Genomic DNA, 6,260 nt, shown 5'->3' with positions numbered 1-6,260 from the left:
CCATACTCCCATTCGGTATGTCCAGTGTCTCGAATCTGTTCTGAGTTGAAATGGGGGACAAGGTGTGATTATGTTCACAATTGAGGAACTCTTGATGAGCAGAGTTGTGTTCCCCACCTGCATTTAGTGCAGGAGTATTGGATATTTCATTTTGAGTGGTGGGATATGTACTGATGTTATTTATATTTCTATCCTCCGTGGATGTGTAATCCAAGGTGTGATAGCTCACCTGTGAAACATCTAATTGCGTTTCAGTCGATGTTTCTAAGGGTTTTAAATTAGTGTTACTATGGGGTACCCAGTCCCTAGAAAATTTGTGTCTCTTTTTCTCCATGATTTCTTCCTCTTTCTGTCTCATTCGTTTTTTTATATTACTTGCTAAAAAAACAATATCCGGGTGTTCTTTATATGGTTTAATCTGTTCAAACAAGGCTAATATCTGTTCGTTAACTTTCGTTAACTGCACCCGCCTTTTTTCAATAATAAAGCGGACGGTACGTTTAGAGAATTGATGAAACATATCGTTCCATTCCTGGAGGATTGCATCGTCCCCCATATCTGATGCTAGATATTTGTATACAATCAAACCTTTTGGTACCGCATCGTACTCAAGATATTTTTCAAGCGACGCTATCTCCCATAGGGTTTTCATTCTGCACTACCGCAACTCACCGGTCTGCTCTAAGTCCTATTGTGTAGCCCGGTCTGCATCAGCGTAACTCGCTCTATTAGTGACGTCAGAGCGTCCTCCTGATTCCCTTGACGACAGTTTACCAGTGCGGGCATGCGCACTGCATCCTCTGTCGGCTTGCGTTCCATTTATGCGTGTCACGCGGCAAGAGTACAAGCGCACATTTAGTCCTTACTGTTTTTCACAGGATACAGCACATGGAACGGATGGTGAGATCCCGATACACACATTATTTGTATGAATTGTGAATTAGATGTTGTTTTTAAATGTTTATTGCACTTGGCACTTTATTTAACACAGGATACACGAGACAATGAATTGTAATATACAATAATGTATTGTCACTGCTTGCACTTTATGATCTAATGAATTGTTTGCATCATTCGCATATTGTATATGAATTTTTGATGGAAAACTATGCACTTTATAGGATTGTGATGATGCAATATGATAATTAGGGGGATGGGATTTGTCTGGTCATGTGACCACTATGTTTAGTATAAATGTATGGCTCCCACTGATATCACTTAGCTTGAAAAAGACACCTTGGAGCCGAAATGTTGCTGCACTATGATGTACCTTATAAACATGGAATAAAAGAACACTATCTTCACTGAAAACCTTATGACTTGGAGTGCTGCCTATGTTCGTTTACCTACTTTGGAGGACTTGAGGCCTAGTCCTATTGAGCCTACACCCACAACAAACCATTACCCTTGTGTGCTGTTTGGAGTCTGTCTGTCTGTCTGTCGTCCATGTATCTTTCCAATGGCGTAACCTGAAGTTTGAAGGACCCCAGTATAAAATCTGTGCCAGGCTCCGACTATAATGTATGATTTATAGTACTAGTCTTCTCATATGAGAAAGTGACGCCTTAAAGGGAACCTGTCACCAGGGACCTAATTTTTCACTAAATACAGATTGTAAAAGCCCATGACACCTGCAGTGCAAATCTGCTTTTCTGCCTTTTCTAAGCATTTGCATTACAATATAATTGTGTGTTATAACTTACTCGTGCATCCTGACAAAATCCTGGGGTAGTCACAGGGGCTGGACTTTGGTTTGGATGCATTTCAAAAAACAACATGTGACTTGTCTGCGCTGCAGGCTGCCTCCATCTTTGTGCTCCTGTACAGCTTGTCCCTCCCCCACTGATGTCAGGTTGACCAGGCTGTGACCTCTGAGAAGAAGCAGGAGGTGGAGCTAGACAGGAGCACAAAGGCGGGTGCCAAGCTCTGAGGAGTGGGTAACACAGACAAGCCACATGTTATTTTTTGAAATGCATCCAAACCAAAGCCCAGCCCCTGTGACTACCCCAGGATTTTGTTAGGGAGCAAGAGTAAGTTATAACACACAATTATATTGTAATGCAAATGCTTAGAAAAGGCAGAAAGGCAGATTTGCACTGCTGGTGTGATGGGCTTCTGCAACCTGTCTTTAGTGAAAAATTAGGTTCCTGGTGACAGGTTCCCTTTAAGCCCTTTTTGGCTCTGTTGTGACTGCACCCTCTGCACCCCTCACTTTATGCCCCTGTATCTATCACTTATCTATCTGTTAACTATCTCTTTCCATCTTTCTATGTATCCTGGTTACAGCTTTACATCTAAAAAGCTTTAACAGTAGCTGATCCTAAATACTAATACCCATGCCTTAGAAAGGTTATCTGAGTTTTTAAAGGAAATCTACCACCGGGATGAAGTATTGTAAACCAAGCACATTGACATACTGGCGTGTGCCCCCTCTGGCAGGATCCCCTCATCTTTTATCTTCTTATTCCCAATTTTTTTTAAAGGCTTTAAAAAATATGCAAATGAGCCTGAGGGGCTCCAGGCTCCATAGTGTTAATGGAGCCTGCAGCCCCTCTGGCTCATTTTTATTTGTAAAATTTTATTTTATTTATTTTTTCTTAAAAACAATGGCATAGGAAGCTTAAAAAAGAGCAAATCCTGCCATTATTAGTACACTCCCCGGCCACTTTATTAGGTACACCATGCTAGTAATGGGTTGGACCCCCTTTTGCCTTCAGAACTGCCTCAATTCTTCGTGGCATAGATTCAACAAGGTGCTGGAAGCATTCCTCAGAGATTTTGGTCCATATTGACATGATGGCATCACACGGTTGCCGCAGATTTGTCGGCTGCACATCCATGATGCGAATCTCCCGTTCCACCACATCCCAAAGATGCTCTATTGGATTGAGATCTGGTGACTGTGGAGGCAATTTGAGTACAGTGAACTCATTGTCATGTTCAAGAAACCAGTCTGAGATGATTCCAGCTTTATGACATGGCGCATTATCCTTCTGAAAGTAACCATCAGATGTTGGGTACATTGTGGTCATAAAGGGATGGACATGGACAGCAACAATACTCAGGTAGGCTGTGGTGTTGCAACGATGCTAAATTGGTACCAAGGGGCCCAAAGAGTGCCAAGAAAATATTCCCCACGCCATGACACCACCACCACCAGCCTGAACCGTTGATACAAGGCAGGATGGATCCATGCTTTCATGTTGTTGACGCCAAATTCTGACCCTACCATCCGAATGTCGCTGTAGAAATCGAGACTCATCAGACCAGGCAACGTTTTTCCAATCTTCTATTGTCCAATTTCGATGAGCTTGTGCAAATTGTAGCCTCAGTTTCCTGTTCTTAGCTGAAAGGAGTGGCACCCGGTGTGGTCTTCTGCTACTGTAGCCCATCTGCGTCAAAGTTCGACGTACTGTGCGTTCAGAGATGCTCTTCTGCCTACCTTGGTTGTAACGGGTGGCGATTTGAGTCATTGTTGCCTTTCTATCAGCTCGAACCAGTCTGCCCATTCTCCTCTGACCTCTGGCATCAACAAGGCATTTCCGCCCACAGAACTGCCGGATGTTTTTTCTTTTTCGGACCATTCTCTGTAAACCCTAGAGATGGTTGTGCGTGCAAATCCCAGTAGATCAGCAGTTTCAGACCAGCCTTTCTGGCACCAACAACCATGCCACGTTCAAATGCAATCAAATCACCTTTCTTCCCCATACTGATGCTCGGTTTGAACTGCAGGAGATTGTCTTGACCATGTCTACATGCCTAAATGTACCGAGTTGCCGCCATGTGATTGGCTGATTAGAAATGAAGTGTTAACGAGCAGTTGGACAGGTGTACCTAATAAAGTGGTATTAGTATTACATTTGTGAAGGTCCACGTATTCCAGCATTGTAGCCTTTTCAACAGGACAAAGCTGCAATGGCAAGCTTTGGACAGAACCAAGAAATTGGGATAAGGTAAAGATTTAGCTGAACATCCTAGTCATGCGCTAATAATCATTTCTGACCAGTTTCGTCTGTATGATATTTGGAGTTGATTGTGGGGATCCTCTATAAGGAAAGCAGGAGATGAGTGTGGGGATCCTCTATATTTAGGGGATCTGATTCTGGCCTGTACCCCAATGCCACATGTTTCATACAGCCTGCACCTAGACATGCTGTTAAATATTGCACCCCATACCCCCCTTACTACCTTCTCTTGCCACCTAAGACGCACACAACACTTCAGATTCCACACATAATTATCTATTTAAGAAAAATAAAGCCGATTCATGGCCCCCTTACCATGGACAGAATAAAAAAGAATATAGGCTCCTCATTATATGTGTGGTATGTTGTATTTCTCATTGCTGTACAAGGGATATTAATGTGTTACACGGGATCAGGGGACACTAATGTGTTACACGGGATCAAGGAGAAACTAATGTGTTACACGGGATCAGTGGACACTAATGTGTTACACGGGATCAGGGGACACTAATGTGTTACACGGGATCAGGGGACACTAATGTGTTACACGGGATCAAGGAGAAACTAATGTGTTACACGGGATCAGGGGACACCAATGTGTTACACGGGATCAGGGGACACTACTGTGTTACACGGGATAAAGGGACACTAATGTGTTACACGGGATGAGGGGACACTAATGTGTTATATGGGATCAGGGGACACTAATGTGTTACACGGGATCAAGGGACACTAATGTGTTACACGGGATGAGGGGACACTAATGTGTTGCACGGGATGAGGGGACACTAATGTGTTACATGGGATCAGGAGACACTAATGTGTTACACGGGATCAGGGGACACTAAGGTGTTACACGGGATCAGGGGACACTAATGTGTTACACGGGATCAGGGGACACTGATGTGTTACACAGGATCAGGGGGACACTAATGTGTTACACGGGATCAGGGAACACTAATGTGTTACACGGGATCAGAGGACACTAATGTGTTACACGGGATCAGAGGACATTAATGTGTTACATGGGATCAGAGGACACTAATGTGTTACACGGGATCAGGGGACACTAATGTGTTACACAGGATCAGGGGACACTGATGTGTTACACGGGATCAGGGGACACTAATGTGTTACACGGGATCAGGGGATACTAATGTATTACATGGGATAAGGGGACACTAATGTGTTACACGGGATAAAGGGACACTAATGTGTTACACGGGATGAGGGGACACTAATGTATTACACGGGATCAGGGGACACTAATGTGTTACACGGGATCAGGGGACACTAATGTGTTACACGGGATCAGGGGATACTAATGTATTACACGGGATCAGGGGACACTAATGTGTTACACGGGATCAGGAGACACTAATGTGTTACACGGGATCAGGGGACACTAATGTGTTACACGGGATCAGGAGACACTAATGTGTTACGCGGGATCAGGAGACACTAATGTGTTACACGGGATCAGGGGACACTAATTTGTTACTCAGGATCAAGGGAAACTAATGTGTTACATGGGATCAGGGGACACTAATGTGTTACACGGGATCAGGGGACACTAATGTGTTACACGGGATCAGGGGACACTAATTTGTTACTCAGGATCAAGGGACACTAATGTGTTACATGGGATCAGGGGACACTAATGTGTAACACGGGGTTAAGGGACACTAATGTGTTACACGGGATCAGGAGACACTAATATGTTACACGGGATCAAGGTACACTATTGTGTTACATGGGATCAGGGGACACTAATGTGTTACACAGGATAAGGAGACACTAATGTGTTACACGGGATCAGGGGACACTAATGTGTTACATGGGATCAGGGGACACTAATGTGTTACACGGGATCAGGGGACACTGATGTGTTACACGGGAACAGGGGATACTAATGTATTACACGGGATCAGGGGACACTAATGTGTTACACGGGATCAGGGGACACTAATGTGTTACACGGGATCAGGGGACACTAATGTGTTACACGGGATCAAGAGACACTAATGTGTTACACGGGATCAGGGGACACTACTGTGTTACACGGGATCAGGGGACACTAATGTGTGACACGGGATGAGGGGACACTAATGTGTTATATGGGATCAGGGGACACTAATGTGTTACACGGGATCAAGGGACACTAATGTGTTAAACGGGATGAGGGGACACTAATGTGTTACACGGGATGAGGGGACACTAATGTGTTACATGGGATCAGGAGACACTAATGTGTTACACGGGATCAGGGGACACTAATGTGTTACACGGGATCAG

This window comes from Engystomops pustulosus, chromosome 3 (assembly GCF_040894005.1).
Source record: "Engystomops pustulosus chromosome 3, aEngPut4.maternal, whole genome shotgun sequence".
Classification (NCBI taxonomy): domain Eukaryota; kingdom Metazoa; phylum Chordata; class Amphibia; order Anura; family Leptodactylidae; genus Engystomops; species Engystomops pustulosus.
The sequence above is the reverse complement of the archived record's forward strand: the minus strand, read 5'-3'. Positions refer to the sequence as shown.